Source organism: Schistocerca americana, chromosome 1 (assembly GCF_021461395.2).
Source record: "Schistocerca americana isolate TAMUIC-IGC-003095 chromosome 1, iqSchAmer2.1, whole genome shotgun sequence".
Classification (NCBI taxonomy): Eukaryota; Metazoa; Arthropoda; class Insecta; order Orthoptera; family Acrididae; genus Schistocerca; species Schistocerca americana.
This window is the reverse complement of record NC_060119.1, coordinates 70,250,640-70,272,350: the sequence shown is the minus strand read 5'-3', so window position 1 is coordinate 70,272,350 and position 21,711 is coordinate 70,250,640.

Sequence of the window (21,711 nt, the reverse complement as noted above, 5' to 3'; positions counted from 1 at the left end):
AGAAAGTGTCATCACTTCTTTCTCTATGCTGTTTATTTTTGGAACACAACCGACGGCCAGCTCAGAGACAGAAGGCATGACACTTTCTGCAGGACCTGACCATTTCTTTGCAGGACTATGCTCAAGCACGTACAGTGCTATCTGTTACTGATTTGTTTGACTGATGGGGCTGCTGAGTGCCATACCACCTACTGCACTCCCCTGACTTAAGTCCTCGTGAGTTCAACTCGATTTCTAAAGTGAAGGAAAAACTTCACGGCATTCGCGTCGGAACTGCTACAAATTCGTCGGGCAACAGACCGCGCCGCTTCAACTATTAACACAACTGGCACTGCTAAGAGTATCCTACGACTTCCACTTCGCTGGCAACGGTTTATACACAATGCTGGTGACTACTTTGAAGGTTAGTAAAACTTTGAAACACGTATTTATTTTGTACGAGCTGTAAGTAAATAGTTGCTACTATTAAAGTTTCAACCCTCGTCTATTACCTCATAAACTGTGTCGCTAATGTCACGTTATATTCATTACTATTTCACCTGAAAAAAGTTTGTGTCCCATGTTACCACTTTTCCCAAATAGCTCTCCGTGTGTTCTTGATTTCATAGATTCCCATCAAAGCCACTGAGCATGTTGGAGAGTGTGATGGCATGCACTGAATGAATACTTGCACACGAGGACAACCGTCTTTCGGTAACTGTCTTAAAAAAATTTTGGCAACCACGCGTCTCTGTCACAATACTACTCACTGCCTGTTACGTACATTCTTTCCTTGCCTTAATAACAGTACCCTGAAGAAATAAACGTAGCCCGATCTCTCACTGTTTCAATGCCATTGGATTGCATGATCTTTGTCCCACCCGTATGTAAGCCGCTGGTAATTCCACGTTTCATAAATTATCGTCGTTTATGATCGAAAAATATTTTATTCTCCTTAGATGATTTTTATACCACGCATCTTGATATCCATCCTCTTACACTTGCTTACACCGTAAAGTTAATGCAGGTGACACATATTTGTGTCTGGAGACAAAGTAAGATTTAGGTAAAGGGATGTGCCATAAAATAAATCATAATGGAAGCAAGCCCCATTACGTCACTTTCTACCTACTGCTTGCTTAAACCCAACTTACCAGATGTGCAAAATCATTAACTATCTTATTTGTTGTGGTATACCTAAGTATGTTGTCCTTTTTGTGTATAAGCATGATAGCGTATTGCCGCTGTCATTTTATGCGCAAATTTGTGGGGACATGTCGCTGTACTGCAGCAGCCACTGGTAGCTGTACAGAACAGGATGTTATTTCGGTTAAAGCATCAGATATGTTGAATTAGTGCTAGGTGGTCCATGCTCACTTGGTGAAAGCTACCAGCCCAGGGGTAATGCACAGCACATGTATGGAGATCTCTCCCCTTACGGGTCCCCTTTGTGTTGCCGAAAACGTGACTAGAAGCTGCGTGCACCATGAGACGTGCGTAGCTGTCTTGTGCAAGTAGCTGCCATTTTGGTAGCAGCTTCCTTTACAGCCCAGCAGGTCTGCAGGGGTGTCGGGCCACTGCAGTGGAGGAGACCACATAAAGCCCACAGAAGCAGTCAGGAGTTCAAGTCTTCATTCCGTTATCAGCTTCCTGATTTAAACCCACCTTCCTGAATTAGCGCTTGGGCACAGCACCCTACACCAGGCTTACTCCATCAGCAAGCCAGACTCCTTTTCAGGAGACATTTTGCCACTTCCCGTGCATCGCAGCCACCATCTCCTGCCGCGATGTGTGCGCCACCGTTCTACACACCAATGGCTGTTGGGACCATACAGTAAATATCTCTGGAGTGAGCATTGCGTTCTGCGCATGTTGTCAACATCAAACCAGGATTGTCACGTGTTTTCGGGACTTCGCTGTGCGTGTGTGCTTTCTGCAGAGTTTGAAGTTTATAATATCAAGAGTTTTTGTTGTGTTTAACCGTTTGTTGACAGTGTAATAGCGATCGTGAATTACTGTTGTTGCTACGGATGCAAAGAAAAATATGTAAAAGGAGGGATACTAACTTTTGATTGGTACATACCACGTATCTCTAATTGTAGTTATCGTATTAGTAAGAGACACTGCAGATGTTTAAATATTTCGAGACGCATTATAATTAAGGCCTGATTCTGTAGACCTATTTTTCTACGATTTTATGGCTATATAATAGATATTACGGCTCGTACAAAAGCTTACAAACAATCGCTTCCTCTCGTAAATTTGTTAGTGGAACAGGAAATGGAATGCACAGTTGTTTCAGCAAATACTATCCTCCAAGCATTTATCAGTGACTTGTCGATTATGTATATAGATTATTCAATCTACTATTTATTTTATAAACTGGGAGCAAGTACGTAATATGCGTTAAATAAATACTTCAAAGTGTTACCGTAAGAAAAATTGTGCTTTAGGTCACGAAAACGAGAAAATTAATACGCAGAAATAGCAGATAAAAGGACGAATTAGAAGGGATATAATCGTTAACGTATGGCAAAATCGGTGTTTTTCGGACACTTGCAAAATTACTAGCGTACTGTCAACTCGTTTTGTAAGACTATCACTGCAAAAATGTACGTCAGGCTCTGTAATACTATAAAGTACCTATCATACCGACAACTACCAAAAATCGAGTGCATCCCTACCGTGACACCTATAGCAAAGAAACAGGATGTAATATCACTTGCCCTTAAAAGTTACGTAGCTGGTTTATTTCCGGCATCAAATGGATACTATTAAAATGTCTGCACACCATATATAAATAATCCACGACACGTTTGAAAAGAATCCGTCTGTACATTCTAAATATACAGGGTGCTATACGGACAAACACACGACGTCCCGAGATCACGTGACCAGACCGGCAATGTATGTTGACAACACAAAATCTGTTCTGCGCATGTGAATGCTCACTCCAGAGATATTTACTCTATGGCTGGGACACAGTCATTCATCTCAGAACAGGCTACCTAGTACACACTCATTAGCCAGAACGTTAGGAGCACTGCGCACCACGACTATGGATGCCGCCTGGTGGTGTTGCACTCATGTGACACTGTAACAAAAGGATGTAAGTGGAGCGACACGGACGGGGCATCGCCCTAGCGAAGATATGGCCTGAAAATGGGGAAATCCATTGAGGTATGCTACATTGGCAAAGAGGAGATTATTCTTACGCAGAGCGTGTAAAAGAGTATCCAGATAACGGTAAGGCTCGTCGAATAATCACGTGCCACTGTCGTGAGCATCAAGGAAAACAGGCAGAAGCACACTGAAACTACCACTAGGCCCCTCAATGGCTGGACGTCCACGACTCTTTAGTGAACAAGGGGTTCGGAGACTTGTTTGCTCTGTAAAGTAGGTCAGATAGTGATCTGTATCATCTCTGCTGAAAGAGCACACCGTTGGTGCACGGACAAGTGTTTCAGGGCACACCGTTCATCGTACTTTGTTGAACATGGAGCTCCGCTGCGGACCACTCCGGCATTTTCCCATGTTGATCCAGCGACGTCGTCAGTTAAGATTGCAGTGTGCAGGAGACTATCGGGATTCGACTGTCAAGCAATTGAAACGTCTAGGCTCTTCTGGTGACTCACATTTCTGCTACACTAGGTCGATGGTTGGCACCACAGAGGTGAACGGCGGCAGAAAACGCGCAGTGCGCTGCGGACGCAGGCTGGTGGGAGCGGTATTATCCTACGGGAGACATTGTCCTGCGTTCGCAGGTGAACTGCAGTAGTGATCGTAGATTCATGACAGCTGCGAACCACGTGCATCCTGCAAACAGCAGTTTCAGCGTCTGAGGTCTGCTGACTTTTCTCGACATCATCAACTTCAGCTGATGATGGTATTCTTAAGATGGCCTAAGATCGGTCCGAAACCGGTCATTTTAATACAGCGACCATCGCGATCTACACTGATTTACTGATTTTAAATTGATGTAAGACTGATGATATACGACTGTAGTGTAGTTCGAGTGACGTGGTACTGGAACAGGTATACATGCCAACCAGCCAACAGAGAAATGAAGTGGTTGGAGAAGATTCAAAAACTTGTCGAGAAAGAAAATAAAAATGCCTGCAACATCATTGTACTGGACTGGAAAGTAGTGGTGGTTTGATGAAGAGACGAAGATACAATAGGAAAACTCGGGTTATGGACAAGAGATGAGAGAGCTGAATAACTAATTAGCTTTTGGAAAGGATACTCGCTATCTCTGGGTAACACATTATTTGAAAATCACAGAAGGAGACGTTGTACATGGATATCTATTTCTAAATGACAAAGGTATCACATGCACTAATCCTGAGAGAGAGAAAGCCTAGGAACTGTCTGAAGAATTCTAAATCTTGCTCAGACCACATACACATAGTGGGAGAAATACAAGCGAAGTTCAGGAAAGACTGGAGAGCTAGTCAAAATGAATATTAATCTTGCAACACTCAAGGAGGGTATTAAGGCTTCCGAAGTGGGAGAGTGGTTTACTGAAAATTGGCAAGAAGGTAATGCTGAAGAATGTGTAAACGGTAAATGGATAAAAATTAATGAAGTACTCATGGACTATGCCGAAGAAGTACTAGCAATTAGAGTGTCCGAAAGTATCGGTAAAGAGTCGATGAACGAAATCATGTTCAAAATAATGGAAGAAATGGGAAAGTGGAAAAAAATGTAGAAAATGAAGAAGACAAAATGAGCTACATAAAAGTGAAGAATATGTTCAGAAGAGAAACTGAAGAAACAAGCGAATGATGGATGGAAGAGAAACGAGAAAAAACTGAGACAATGGCGAGAGACAAAAAGCATGAAACAACGTGCAGACTGCCTGGAGAGACAGTTTTTGAAAGTTAAAGAGTGGAGACTAATGTGGAAGTAGAAAGAACGGACAACCATTACCCGCAGAACCATAGGTTTTAAGCAGATGGCAAGAATGTATAAAAGCCTGTATAAAATAGGTCAAACACCACGTGAAAACAAATTTACAGACGAAAAATATGTGCAAAAATATGGAAAGCGATACAGCATATTTGGAGTAAAACCAGAATAGGCGCTGAACGAGGTGACGAATCGGAAGACACGTGCAACCAACAACATGCCAGCAGAACTGCTGAAGAGTTTGGGAAACAGGGAGGAAAAGGAAATAGTGTAGCCCTGAAATGGGATATGCGACAGAGTAGAATGGACTGATGACTTTACGGGACCGGTAATTTTACCAACTACGAAAAAGAGAAATGCGAATTCACATCTAAATCTACATGGATACTCAGCAAATCACACTTAAGGGCCTGGCAGAGAGTTAATCGAACCATCTTCACAATAATTCCCTAGTATTCCACTCTCGAACACCGCGTGGAGAAAATGAACATCTACATCTTTCCGTGCGAACTCTGTACCATTATTTTATTATGATAATCGTTTCTCCCTGTTTAGGTCGGTGTCAATAGAATTTTTTCGCATTTGAGGAGAAAGGTGGCGATTGAAATTTGGTGACCAGAACCCACTGCAACGAGAAACGCCTTTATTTTAGTGATGTCCACCCCAAATCTTGTATTATGACCGTGACACTCTCTTCCTAATTTTTCGATAATACAAAACATGGTGTCCATTTTTTAACTTTCTCGATGTACTCTGTTTATCCTGTTTGGTAAGGATCCAACACTGCGGAGCAGTACTCTAAAAGAAGACGGGCAAGCGTAGTGTAGGCAGTTCCTTTAGCTTTTTTTCACCGCCTTCCGATTTGATAAATTTACTGTTTAACCGAAAGTTAGAGACATCTATTTAGCGCTCATGTGGATGACCTCACACTTTTCATTATTTAGGGTCAATTGACAATTTTCGCACCATGACAGTTGTTTTCTAAATCCTTTTGTAATTTGTTTTGATCTTCTGGTGACATTACTAGACCATAAACCGCAACGTCATCTGCAAACAACCTAAGACGTCTGCTCAGATTGTTTTCTAAATTGTTTGCATAGACATGTGAGGGCCTATAACACTACCTGGGGGAATACTAGAAATCATTTCTGTTTTACTCTATGTTTTCCGTTAATTACTGAGAAAAAAAGAAGAGCATACCACTATCAGTGTAAAGCATTGTTGAGAGTGCTGAATAAAAGGCAATATGGCAAATTGGAGAGATGGATTGGGGAGGATCAATCCGCACCGGGAAGACGAGAAGTAACAACATATGCTACTGGCCTTTTAATAACCATTGAGGAAAAGTACATTGAGAAAACTAGACAAATTCAGGTGGTTACCATCGATTTAGAAAATTCCTTCGACAGAATTCTATGGAATAAACTAATGTATAAATGGTTCAAATGGCTCTGAGCACTATGGGACTTACCTTCTGAGGTCATCAGTCCCCTAGAACTTAGAACTACTTAAATCTAACTAACCTAAGGACATCACACACATCCATGCCCGAGGCAGGATTCGAACCTGCGACCGTAGCGGTCGTGCGGTTCCAGACTGTAGCGCGTAGAACCGCTCGGCCACCCCGCCGGCAAACTGATGTATATTTTGAATATGAAAGGAGTACACTGGCAGGAGAGACGACTGGTGCAGATTCTATGCTTCCAACCCAAAGTAAGAATAAGGACTGGAAATGAAATATCGGAAACAAGCATCATCGGAAGTGGCGTGTGACAACCTCTAGGCGAGTATTACGAAAGGTTTAGACGGGAAAAAAGTGGCATGTGTTGGTGGGAAGAGAACAGAATGTATAAGATTTGATGATGACATTGTATTAGTGGAAGAAAGTGGACGAACCGTTAATACAATGTTAAAAGATCTGAATGAAGCGTATGTGGAATGTGGGATAAGAATCAATACAGCAAAAACAAAGATTATGGTGATCGAGACAGGAACAAGACTGGCAAATACTAAGAAGGGACAAGTTATTATCAGCCAAGAAGATCATTTAAATATCTTGGAAGTACGATCACTGGAGACTTCAGATGTCACCAGGAGATGAATTCTCGCATTACTACGGCGCAATAAGCATTCAATAGAAAGGGTTGATGCACACTACAGATCTCGCCCAAAGAATTGTCAAGTGTTTTGTCTGTAATGTGGCAGTATTTCGGGCAGAAACATGGAAAGTGATACGAGCGGATGAAAAAAAGGCACAATCATTTAAGATATGTGTGTTTGGAGGAGAATGGAGAGGATAAGCAGGAGGAAAACCGTAAGTGACGAAAGACTGTTGGAAAGGCTTGGTGACATAGTAAGGTTTCTCCAGGGTATAAGAGAACCGTATGGGACATTCGTTTAGCCGGCAGTATTTCTTAACAGACGCTTTGGAGGAACTGTTTTGAAGGACATAATTAGGAAGACGGAGATGATGACAGGTGACAAAGGGAAGCGAAAATTAAGCAAACGTGGAGAGGTTGGCAGAATATAGCAGAGCATGGAGAGTTACATGTAGGAACTTGTCCTTGGGCAGAACACTAACAATGATGATGATAATGACGATATTAGATTTGCTCAGGACACTTCAACAAGCAATGATGTTATATTTACATTTCTGCAATGACATTACTCCTCACGACATCCATCAGTAAGTTTTTTCTTTTTTTGTTTATTTATGGACTATGTACGGCATTTATGTTACACAGTAGTAGAATAATTGGCTAGTTACATTTTCTGACGATATAGTTGGAGGCAATGTTCTTTGGATGTTGCGCATATGGCAGAATTTCGGGCCGATGACATCACGGGGTTGCGGGAGCTTTTTATTTCGCACGCATGTGCAGTATTTTCCGTTTAAATGCGTTTGCGTGACCTCGTAGAGGGCTGAAATTGTCGGAAATGTGTGTAATAAATTAGCTCTGTGGCCACAAATTCGGTTAGTGGTTTAGCGCTCCGTTGGGTCCTACATAATGTATGAGGTGATAGGTGTCGCACATATAAATTCACTGCAGCTTTTCGTTTCTAACCTACCTCATTTATGTAGGGTGAGGTACATAAATTTTTCATGTCAAATTACTTTAGACTCGTTAATGACACTTTCAATCCCTTTTCCACTGGACGAATCGTCACTAGTGTCTATAAAAGCAAACAGCAATGTTTACTCGACACTTCATTAGTATGTGTGACACATGCACAACTTTGGGTTAGTTTAAAATGAACTACGGTATTTTATTTTCTCCAGAATAACAGATCTGTATAGGACACACTTCAAAAATGGCTCTGAGCACTATGGGACTTAACATCTGAGGTCATCAGTCCCCTAGAACTTAGAACTATTTTAACCTAACTAACCTAAGGGCATCACACACATCCACACCCGAGGTAGGATTCGAACCTGCGACCGTAGCGGTCGTGCGGTTCCAGACTGAAGCGCCTAGAGCCGCTCTGCCACACAGGCTGGCAAGACACAGTTAATGATATAACTTTTTGTATGTGTACGAGTAGATCACATAGTGAAATTACGGTGAATGTAGCTAATTTTATACGGTTAATACCGCCGACGACTGACCTGCCACGTGGAAATTTACGTCACTTTCGATGGAAGTTAGTGCCACCTGTTTTAGTCACTAAGTCATGTTTGTGGGTTATATTTTGCAAAGATTGCAGCATTTTTTGTACCTCTGAAAATGGTAGAAGACTGGTAAGTCATTCAGCCGGCCCTGAGTTGAGATCGGGACCGATGAAAAATAATGACCGATGACCCCCCCTCCCCCCGCTCTTATCAAACAAACCAACCAACCTAAGCTGAGATAAATTTTTTTTACCCAACAGTGTTGAAGAAATGGTCAGATATGTATGAGAACATCTGATACTGGCAACGAACTATTTTTTAACAGCGAAACTATTAACATTTGCTGGACAAAATTTGTTGTCGCGGTGTTGGTGGTGGTCTGATCTCTCTGATTGATGCGGCTCCCTATGCTACTCTACGTGCAGGCCTCTTGACCTCCGAATAACTACTGCAAACTACCACGCGTGACATGTTCACTTCTTGGTCTCCCATTAGAAATTTTACTCACACACCTTCCTCCTATACTAAACTTGGTTCAAATGGCTCTGAGCACTATGGGACTTAACATCTGAGGCCATCCGTCACCTAGAACTTACAACTACTCGAACCGAACTAACCTAAGGACATCAGACACATCCATGACCGAGGCAGGATTCGAACTTGCGACCGTAGCGGTCGCGCGGTTCCAGACTGTAGCGTCTAGAACCACCCGTTGAACACCGGCTGGCGGCAACTGCTTTTTTGGAACGGAATTATAACGTTATTCTTTAAGTATGAAGGTATTTTGCTTGTCTCATACATCTTGTACACCAGATGATCAGTTACGACTATTTAGGAAATCGAATTCTGACAAAATGAAAGTTATTGCTTTAAATAAAAATAATTCCGTACAACTTAAACGACCTGGTGCAGGTCCTTCTACTGGATGTTCTTCCTTCTGGTAGCCCAATAATTTTAGAGGGGAAAGGGGTCTATAGTTAGACGTAAAATCCGAACAAAGTATCGTTCTTGGCCAATCCTTACATCATTGAAATGCGAAGGCTAGATTAAAGGCAGACAGAAAAATTTTGTAATGGGAATGGTACTCGATTTAACAATCTTTCAGTTACGAGTCACACGTTTTAAACCCTTTACCATTAGACCACGAGCCCCCCTACATGTCTTGAAGTGAAAATAAAATTATTCCTTCCGTTTTTATTCACATATATTTGTAAACCCTCGTCGCCAGTTTTTGTAAAGGCCTCGCCGCTACTGCTGTGCGGTCAGAGTTTCCACTGTTGTTACGGTAGACCAAGTTTGTGAGTTGGTGAAACAGCTTCTGGTGCAGTATTCCGCAAAGACGATTTATCCCTGCCACCTTTACTCATATACGCCCCAGAATCACGTAACAGGATAAGAGAACGAGATTTTACAACATTCCAACAAATTAGTTATAAACTCACACAAATGAGTTAAAAAGGTTCAGTCATCTTTGTGACTAATTTAATATTGAAGTGTGCCACACTGATTGTTATATAACACAGTAACGGTCCTCAATGGCTAAGTGCTAATAAACGTAGGTAAACTTCACAGTACACAGCAAATCCAATTCAAGACAACTGCCTGTTCTTTCCAAGAGATCACTGAACGACGTTTCCTATATAACTCAGCCCTGAACAATGGCCTACAACCAAGTGGGCGAGAGCTGCTCTTCTATCTTCCGAGTAGGCTTCTGTCCGTTGTCATCCGGTAGTTGCCGAATTGTACTCGGTCGGCAATTGGCCGATGCGAAGTCGATATCTTTATCCTCAGCGTCGCCTGTGGTCCTGGTGGAACTCGCACAAGTGGCGAGCTCCTATGGTACTGGCACCAGCTAGAATCTTTGCGCCTGTGGTGCTTTTGCATTGGCTGTGTCTTGATCGCACGATACAGCTCATAAGGCGTATCATTTGCAGCCCGTTACTGATGCGTTATCACGGATTTTGACAGGTGTCGATTGAGACAAGCAACGATAATGACAAGCGGCTCCAGGCCAGAGGGCGCGAGCTGCGGCGGCGTGTACAGTTGAAGTGAGTACTGATGAACGAAGAGGGAGTGAGAGAGAGAGAGAGAGAGAGGGGGTGGGGGCTGTAGTTAACCGAGGACACGCCGAGAACGTGAGCTCTAGGGTCCGGTGTTGCGTACACTCCCGTATCGGAAGACAGCGCCAGGATAGGCCGGTGGCTGCTGTCAAGAGAAGTGTTTGCGGCAGCCCGAGGAAGCCTGTTTCCGCAGGTTGCGTGGCTGTGGCGCCGACTGATAAAGGTTTCGATCTGGTTTGGAGTACGCCTTGCCTGTGGAACTATGGTGAGCATGCCTGAACTTCTTTGACTTTCGCCCAGCTCGCCGTAAACTTGCTCGGTGTTTAAGACTTTAAGACACCTTTGGGCTGTGGTGGGCAGATAAGCGCGAAGCAAGTGTGTGTTCTCTTTCCCCAAGCTCACATCTACATCAAAGTCTACATGGATACTCTGCAGATGAGATTTAAGTGTCTGTCTGAGGGTTCATCGAACCACATTCACAATAATTCTCCGTTATTCCATTATCGAGCAGCACGCGGTAAGAAAACGAACAGCTATATCTCTCTGTGCGAGCTCTGATTTCCCTTGTTTTATTATGATGACCGTTGCTCCCTAAATAGTTGGTGATTGAAACCTCGTGTGAAGATTCCACTACTACTAAATACGCCTTTGTTCTAATGATTTACACCCCAATCCCTGTGTTATATCCGTGACACTCTCTCCCCTATTTATCGTGTCGTTCTTCTCTGAAATTGCTCAATATACTCTGTTATTCCTATCTGGTAAGAATCCCACACCGCACAGCAGTACTCTAAAAGAGGACGGACAAGTGTAGCGTAGGCGATCTCTATGGTGGTTCGGTTGCACATTGAAAGTGTTATGGCAATATACCGCAGTCTATGGTTCACTTTACCCACAGCACTATGTGTTCTTTCCAAGTGAAGTGGTTGTTAATTGTGATTGCTAGGTAATAAGTTGAATTTACAGCCTTCAGGTTTGACTGATTTATCGTGTAATCGAAGTTTAAAGGATTCCTTTTAGCACTTATGTAGATTACCTCACCCTTTTCATTATTTAGGGTCAATTGATAATTTTCGCACCATATCTTTCCTGAATAGTTTGGCAATTTGTTTTGGTCTTCTGACGACTTTACTAGACGGTAAACGACAGCACCATCTGCAAACAACCTAAGACAACTACTCAGATTGTCTACTAAATCGTTTATATAGATGAGGAACAGAAGAGGACTTAGAACACAACCTTGGGAAATGCCAGAAATCACTTCGGCTTCACTCTTTGGTCTCCTGTCAATTACCACTAACTGTGACCTCTCTGACAGGAAATCACAAATCCATTCACATGACTGAGACAATATTCCATGTGCAGGCAACTTGATTACAAGCCGATTATAAGGTAATGTCAAAAACTTCCTGGAAATCCAGAAACACAGAATCAAATTGAAATCCATTTTCAATAGCCACAACACTTCGTGTGAGTAAGCAGGCAGTTGTGTTTCACAAGAGCAAAGTTTCCAAAATGCGTGTTGACGGTGTGTCAAGAAACCGTTCTCTTCGAAGTAATTCATAATGATCGAACACAATATATGTTCCAGAAGCCTGCTGCACATCGGCGTTAATAGTATGGGCCTGTAATTTGGTGCATTAATTTCTACTGCCTTTCTTGAATGTTGAAGTTATCTGAGAATTTTTCCAGTCTGTAGATACAGATCTTTCGTCGAGTGAGCGTTTGTGTATAACTGTTAAGTACGGAGCTACAGCATCATCATACGCTGAAAGGAGCCTAATTGGTGTACAGTTGGGACCAGAAGGCTTATGTGATTTCGTATCTGATTTAAGTTGTTTCACTACACTGAGGACGTCTACTTCTACGTTACTCATTGTGTCATCTGTTCTTGATTCGAATTCTGGAATATTTACTTCTTCTTTGGTGAAGGAATTTCGGAAATCTGTATTTAGTAACTCTGCTTTAGCAGCACTGTCATCGACAGTATTTCCATTGCTATCGTGCAGAGAAGGCACTGATCGTGTCTTGCCGCTAGTGTACTTTACATGCGACCAGAATCTGTATCGACTTTCTGCCAGGTTTCGAGACAAAGTTCCGTTGTGGGAAACATTATAAGCATCTCATGTTGAAGTCCACAGTAAATTTTCAGTTTAAGTTAGTAATGAAATTTTGAAAGTCGCTGATGTGACTCGGAGTTCCAATGTTGCACACAGATGTGTACAGAGTATCTTTCGCTAACGTAGCCTTGGAGCAAACGGGCATTGTAGATTTTGTTGAACTCAACTGCGTTTTTCTGTCTTTTGTAGTGCTGTCCGTGATTTTCCCAGCTGCTGAAGCTACCTAGTACAATGTGGAGAGGTACTGGCAATTAGAAAGACATGAAACGACTCCTTTCTCTGTGTGTAAATTGCCTGAATATATGGCTTCTTCTTTTTTTTTTTTTTTTTTTTTTTTTGTAAAGATTGGATTTAATTGTTTCTTATACTGGTCATTTACACCTATAAATGTCTAAGAAATATTTGCTTATTCATAGACTCATACTGCCAGTCTTTCTTAGTCGTTCTCTCGCTAAAAGCACGCCTGGTATTGTGTAAGTAAGCAGGCTGCTGGGTAGTACTGATTACTTATTTAATGCTGTGTTATTTGCTTTAAATATTAAATATAATTGTTTAATTGGCCAGTCACGACAGCTTAATTAATGCTTTGATGTTTCCTATCAATATTTAATTAACTGTTACACTGGTCACTCACCACACTTTTGGATACATAATTCTGGAAAAAAAACAAATATTGTAAAATAACTTGAAGTTAGCGTCGAGGAGGATTTTTGGAATTAGTGCGCTTGAATTCTTTGAAAAAGAGCGATTGTCTAGAAGTTATTAGAGTCAAAACTTTCCTACAAGCTGCGTTACTGATGAAAACATGTCTAGAGTAATCGCTTTACATGCAGCCATAATTGGTTGGTTGGTTGGTTGTTGTGGGGAAGGAGGCCAGACAGCGAGGTCATCGGTCTCATCGGATTAGGGAAGGATGGGGAAGGAAGTCGGCCGTGCCCTTTGGTAGGAACCATCCCGGCATTTACCTGGAGCGATTTAGGGAAATCACGGAAAACCTAAATCAGGATGGCCGGACACGGGATTGAACCGTCGTCCTCCCGAATGCGAGTCCAGTGTCTAACCACTGCGCCACCTCGCTCGGTGTGCAGCAATAATTCTCTCTCTCTCTCATGGCCGCATGCTTCACATGTCCCAGTGGAAGCAGACTAAGCAGGACCTCCCTCATTTAGAGACCACATAATTTAACAGGTTACCAAGAAACGTTTTCTAACAACAACAATTTATCAAAAACTGCCTACTTTTCAGCTTTCAACATATCATCAACGAAACAATAGCCCGTCTAGTGCTGTCCAATTATTCTTCATCACACATTCGCACTACACTGTCGTTGGCTGAACACCACACGAATCCAATGTACTTTTTCCGTTGACCAATGATGGATACTTCTTGTATTGATATTCCCATGATTTGTGAATGAGGCTTCATGCGAAAACAGTATTACTTCCACAAAATTATTGTCATGCTGAAGTTACTGTAGATCGTTGCGACTTAGATCTTGGTGTTATGAAATGTGGAACCGGTGATATTTATTTCTATGATGCTTAAACGAAGCTCTAACTTAGCTGATGTTAAACTGTCTTGGTATTTGACGAGAATTCGCATGCGAATTTATTGCAGCAGTTGCAATAATCGCTGCGTCTACAGCTTTTTTGATAGCAGTTTTAATTCATATCCGTTTCCTCGGGGCAATACGTCGTATTTCGCGCAATATCTTGATGGTATTAAGTAAGGTGAGTTGAGGTGGAAAGGTTGTAACTGACAACCGTTCTGCACGCAGTTATGTTGTTCTGTGTCTATTGTTGTGGCATTGTCCTTGAATGAAGAGCGTCAGCGACCAATTCTACATTAGTAAATAGCACTGGATTTCTAATAGTGGTTCATTCATTACTAACGGTTTGACTGCGTGAATGTTGTAGAAGCAACACATCGAACATTAATTGTAGCAATCCTCATAACACACCTGCTCACCGTAGGTAGTATGAGGGTCGTTCAGGAAGTAATTGCTCACATTTTTTTTTAAAGAAAGCCTTTAATATATATAGACAAACGTCGTTGTTGGTGTTTCACATTTGATGTTTGTTCTATGCGCCGATGAAGTTCCGAACCGTTATGACAAAGTGAAGAGTCGTAGTACAGCGTAAAAATGGCGTCTATATACTACTCACGTTAGAAGCAGCGTGCTGTTATTGAATTCTTGTGTGCAGAAAAAGACACCGTGTGAACATCCACAAACGCTTGTGTGCAGTGTATGGCAACGCTGCAGTTCATAGGAGTACAGTTGGGTGTCATTAAGTGAAAACATGACTACGTGTGCAGGACTAGAGCTTTTACCAGCAGGGAACACATGCTCTTTCACAACGTTGGCGGAGGGCCTTAGAAAGTGATGGAGACCACGTAGAAAGGACATGGGCAAGAAATGATGATGTATATTGTCATCAAATTCTGACTCTTAACAATAAATATATTCTGAGAAAAAAAAATGTGGAGTATTACTTACAGAACGACCCTCGTAATTTCACTGCACTTCAGTTGACTCCTTCGAAGGGCAGTAATTAAATGATAACACTATTTTGTTTCGAAAGCACTAGTTTTTGGAGAGAGTAGAATAAACATCACGTACCTAATGTGCAAGTTTCCTTAGGCGTGGCATATCCCTCCGGGTTGTGGACCATTCAACGGCCTCAAAAACAAAATTACTTTGTTTATTCTATTTTAATCTGCGATTTCTTGTTAGATGGACATCACTGATTTTGGGTTGTCGGGTGTTCTGCCGGATATCAGCGTCGTACTTGCACGATATTTCGGTCACGTAGCTCGAGACCTTCATCAGGTGCGACCTGAGACTGCTCCTCGAGTGGACCTGGTCCAGTATCTATGCCTATGGTCTTCCCCCTCCACCAACGGCTGCAGGCGCTTCCTCTGTGGTCCGCGCCCATTCCCTGTCACCTGCTGGAGCGTTGCTGCTCCGTTTTCCATCCGCTGCGGTTCTAGGTGTTCCCTCTGCGGTCCGTGCCCACCAAACCCGCTCCTGGGGGTTTCATCTACGGTCTGGGGTACCAGGCGTTCCCCCTGCGGTCCGCGTCCGCTCACCACGACCTGTTGGAGCGTTGCCGCTCCGTTTTTCGTCTGCTGCGGCTCTGGATGTTCCCTCTGCGGTCCGCGCCCACCAGTCCCACTTCTGGATGTTCCATCTTCGGTCTGGTGCTCCTGGCAATCCGTCAGGGGCTCGTTTACCATCTCCATGTCTCTGGTTCTTCTGTTTGTGTAGTGTTGCAGCTGGCCCCGTTGCTCCTTTAACAATTCCAGAGCCGGATCCCAGGCTCTGCTTAGCTGGTACCCTGTGTCACGATTCATAAGATCGTCAGCCATTTTAATCTCAATCGATTCTCTTATAACACTGTCCCAAAATCTGGGTGTTTGTGCTAGAATCTTGGTATCCTCATACTTCATGGCATGATCTAGTTCTAGACAGTGTTCAGCAATGGCTGACTTAGTCACCTGTCTTAATCTAGTGTGCCTCTGATGTTCTTTGCACCTGATCTCCACAGTTCTTGTCGTCTGGCCAATGTAGGACATGCCGCATTGACAAGGTATATTGTAAATCCCTGGTTTTCGTAACCCCAGGTCGTCTTTGATACTCCCCAGCAGTCCCCCGATCTTGTTGGATGGACAGAAAACACACTTGATATTGTGTTTGCGCAGGATCCTACTGATTCTGGCAGAAATAGAGCCAGCATAGGGCAGATATGCCACCTTCCTTGCTTCATCTTGGTCTTCTTCAGGAACCTGTGGTATAGTGGCTGGTCGGAGTGCCCTCTCAATTTGTCTGTCCATGTATCCATTCTTGGAGAAAACTGTTTTAAGACGTTCTATCTCTATGGGTAGAGAATCTACCCATAGAGATAGAACGTCTCAAAACAGTTTTCTATCTCTATGGGTAGAGAATCTACCCATAGAGATAGAACGTCTTAAAACAGTTTTCTCCAAGAATGGATACATGGACAGACAAATTGAGAGGGCACTCCGACCAGCCACTATACCACAGGTTCCTGAAGAAGACCAAGATGAAGCAAGGAAGGTGGCATATCTGCCCTATGCTGGCTCTCTTTCTGCCAGAATCAGTAGGATCCTGCGCAAACACAATATCAAGTGTGTTTTCTGTCCATCCAACAAGATCGGGGGACTGCTGGGGAGTATCAAAGACGACCTGGGGTTACGAAAACCAGGGATTCACAATATACCTTGTCAATGTGGCATGTCCTACATTGGCCAGACGACAAGAACTGTGGAGATCAGGTGCAAAGAACATCAGAGGCACACTAGATTAAGACAGGTGACTAAGTCAGCCATTGCTGAACACTGTCTAGAACTAGATCATGCCATGAAGTATGAGGATACCAAGATTCTAGCACAAACACCCAGATTTTGGGACAGTGTTATAAGAGAATCGATTGAGATTAAAATGGCTGACGATCTTATGAATCGTGACACAGGGTACCAGCTAAGCAGAGCCTGGGATCCGGCTCTGGAATTGTTAAAGGAGCAACGGGGTCAGCTGCAACACTACACAAACAAAAGAACCAGAGACATGGAGATGGTAAACGAGCCCCTGACGGACTGCCAGGACCACCAGACCGAAGATGGAACACCCAGAAGTGGGACTGGTGGGCGCGGACCGCAGAGGGAACATCCAGAGCCGCAGCAGACGAAAAACGGAGCGGCAACGCTCCAACAGGTCGTGGTGAGCGGGCGCGGACCGCAGGGGGAACGCCTGGTACCCCAGACCGTAGATGAAACCCCCAGGAGCGGGTTTGGTGGGCGCGGACCGCAGAGGGAACACCTAGAACCGCAGCGGACGGAAAACGGAGCAGCAACGCTCCAGCAGGTGACAGGGAATGGGCGCGGACCACAGAGGAAGCGCCTGCAGCCGTTGGTGGAGGGGGAAGACCATAGGCATAAATACTGGACCAGGTCCACTCGAGGAGCAGTCTCAGGTCGCACCTGATGAAGGTCTCGAGCTACGTGACTGAAATATCGTGCAAGTACGACGCTGATATCCGGCAGAACACCCGACAACCCAAGATGTCATTAGATCGCCGGGAAAGCCTGAAGAGTTACATCACTGATTTTGACTCATCGAGAGCTGCCAGTGAGGTGAAAAAAAAAAGAAAAACACCATAGTTCAATAAAAAACAAATTGATCCCTATATATCTGTTATTACTGTATTTCCAGGTAAGGACGTCTCACCCTATATGAATTAGTACGCATATGACGCAATATTTATAGGTAATGCTTAAGAAATAATTTAATTTAGAAAAGAGTCTTTTTTTTTTTTTTTTTTTTTTTAGAAACCTTTAACCTGACTAGCAGTACGGCGCTGAAGTGACGCTATAACATATTTCATGCAGTATTTGTTGCTTAAGAAGTAGGTGATTAACTTAATGCTGAGGTGATCAGCTTAATGCTGAGACATAACTGTCTTTGTAGAGCACTGCTACATCTGTTGGTGGATGAATGTTCAGTAATATTTGTGGAGCATATATATTGATTAAATTCTGCTTGTATTACGTGGTCCACGTTTCTCGGTTGGAGTGTATTTCTGATCTGTCAGTCAGCAGTTAATGTGATCTGCTGCCGATAATAATGACTACAGATTGTATGGCAAGAGACTGTCCAGAGACAACGTTGGTTTTTTGCAGTCAAAATTTGTATCGATTACTATTTCACTCCCTGGTTCGCACCCAGCCACAGCCTTAATTTTGAATAAAAATCAGCAGAGACAGTGCAAGATGTCCATGTCAAAAGGTGGCGGAGGAGTGGAAAGAAGTTCAAAGAATTCTCATATGTCTTTGGGTGGCAATTTGCCAATACAAGTAAAAATCAGCGATGATCAATGGCATCGCCACGCAGGAGCTATTGGAAACCAATGCATTACAGACACAAGATGTGCATCTACAGGAACTCTGGAGTTCACGTGAAAAAAATTTCATAATTATCCCTCCTTAGCTAGAGATTCCGGATTAGACTCATTCTTATGTCCGGGAAGGGACTGCAGAGAGTGAGATGGAAGAATATTGAATAACAAGCGAAAAGGTGACGAAATACAAGTCGGAACGTAGAATGAAGTTGGATGTGGCTCCAAATCTGGAAATCAGAAATGGGAAGTGCAAATGGATATACTGAAGTAGTGTGACAATGATGTAAATAGGTAGTCACGTGATCTAATCAGTACTGTCAACTTAATGTTGGCAAATGAGCTTAAGCAACGTTTTATGGTTCAAATATGAGCACTTATTCGTAACTGTTTTATTGCGTTACGTGCAAAGTAATATCCCTTTTACACAGTTACTTCCGTATGTTCTCCTGTAGAGAACAGCAAGCGTTGCCACTGGTACTGAATCAAGCACACCTGGGTATCTTCACAAATTACGTGTCAGTAATCGGTCACAGTATTTACCTGCCCTTTTTTGTGAAATACATTAAGATACCTTGTCTGAACACCAAGTCTGTTTCGTGTTGGCCAGATAAAAAATTAATCCGATTTGAAGAAATAGTTGCTTCAGAGCTGCGATTCCTCAGCACAAAACATTGTATCAGTTTTTCTCCCAAGTCGGCCAACGCTTAAATAGTTTTCCCAGTCGGATGGCATTTCACTTGATACTGAGCATATCAACAGAAAAAAAAGTGATGGTTCCACTGAACGTCATGCGAAATGGCACTCATACTGTACTGCGTTTTCTGTAGCGAACGACACGCTCATCTTTGATTACTTAGGAAGCAGGAAGATCTCCTGTTTATTAAAGGAACAGGCCTCTAAACTGCCCAACTGGTATGAAAAACAGATTTTATATCAAAATACGTATATTAGAAAAACTATGAATTACAAAACTCTTTTGTTAGTGTATATCACGTTCTAAACACCTAGACCATCCTTTACATTCTTTGAGTTCTGCCTGCTAAGGACGGCGTACACTCAATAAGCACCAACATTCGAGGAAAAAATTACATTTATGGTGAGCTGCAGACAAACAGTTGGCAGGAACAGAGACCCTCATTACGAAGATCGTATAAAGAAAAATACAGAGAATAATTACTCAATCAGAAATCCATTAATCACTTACACCAAAGTCGGACGTATCTGTCCACAAGGCAATTTGAGTCGATTGTGCTTACCACTCACGTCCGAAGCGCTCAAACGTTATTTCATAGCTGGAAGTAAAATCTGGAACGCCAGTAATTCGTGTGTTAGTGAACATCGTTAAAATCTCGTTCTGGTGGCCGTGTGTTAAAGGAACATTCCGAATGAATTTCATCAGGTGGTCCAGCATGTAATGAAAATTTTTACGAAATAAATTTTCCAGATGATCAGTACATTGATATCGGATTAGAGGTAACGACCAGCAACACGCAAGTTACAAAAAACGCATATTTTTATGAACTCTTCTTTTTCCCACCACATGAAGGAAAGAAAAGACCACCATTCCATTACACAACTGTACAATAATTTAAATTGCTTGTGGTATTACGTAGCTGCCTTACGCTTTTATAAATCTGTCAGACTCCTTCGTGGATTCCCACAGCATCTACATTTTTTCCTTTCTTTTAATGATTATTTAAAGTATGTTTTACTTGTGTTTTTGCTATCAAACATCATAAATTACCTGCACGAAATACGTTCAGTATGAAACAAACTGCAGTGGTAGTCATAAGGGCCTGTTACCTCGAAGGTACTCAATTATGTGATTAATATGATTAAATTTTGTTCATTTCAGTCGCTGCTGGCGAAAACGAATTACCGAGCGATACTCCATCCCCGCGCTAACCTCTGGGCGTCATTGGCCGGAAGGCCCCTTGCGGGGCAGGTCCGGCCGCCTTGGTGCAGGTCTTATTACATTCGACGACACGTTGGGCGACCTGCGCGCCAGATGGGGAAGTAATGATAATGAAGACAACACAACACCCAGTCCCTAAGCGGAGAAATCCTCCGACCCAGCCGGGAAACGAACTCGGGCCCGAAGGACGGTAGTCCCTCACGCAGAACGGTGAGCTATCGGGGCGGACTGCGTAACAGAATATCAGACATATACCTACAACAAGCAAAAAATTAATCACGACGCCTTATTTTTTTGCGTTGGAACTCGTCGTTTTATAATTCCCCTCGTATATGACCATTCCGATGTTTTTCGAGTTTTGAGAAAATTTAATCGCGCTGTTAGTTTCCATATTGCTGGGGCACTGTATTTATTTTTATACGCTGGCCTTTCTCAGTAACAAAATTCTTTATTTTTTTTTATTAAATGTTATTCAAAGAATGAGGTCACGAGTTCTTTTTCTTTTATTTGTTTTCATTTTGGTTACATGACGTTTTGATTGGTATAATATCAGTCGTCCTTTTCACGCAGGCGAATAGTGATATAGAGGCTAAAAATCAAAGTTGAAAGCCTTTTCACAGTCCGCATGGCTGTAACGGATCGTGCATCCACGTCCCGATCCCTGAGTCAACAGATGGGGACGTTTGCAAGACAACAACCATCTGCACCAACAGTTCGAAGACGTTTGCAGCAGCATGAACTATCAGCTCGGATACCATGGCTGCGGTTACCCTTGACTCTGCATCACAGACAGGAGCACCTGCGATGGTGTACTTAATGACGAACCTGGGTGCACGAAAGGCTAAACGTCATTTTTTCGGATGAATCCAGGTACTGTTTACAGCATCATGATGGTCGCATCACTGATGGCGACATCGCTGCGAACGCACATTGGAAGCGTGTATTAGTCATCGCCGTACTGGCGTATCACCCGGCATGATGGTATGGGGTGCCATTGGTTACACGTCTCTGTCACCTTATAATGAATTATAGAATGTTATTGGGAATGCAGCTTGCCGCTAACTTGGTGTAATGTTTCGTCTGTAAAGACGTGTATATGTTGCCTTTATGATTCCTTCACTCTCACACATAAATCTGTACCATAAAGTAAGGGCCTCCTGTTTTGTCTTTAGGCTGATCCGTGATAAGACAGGCAAAC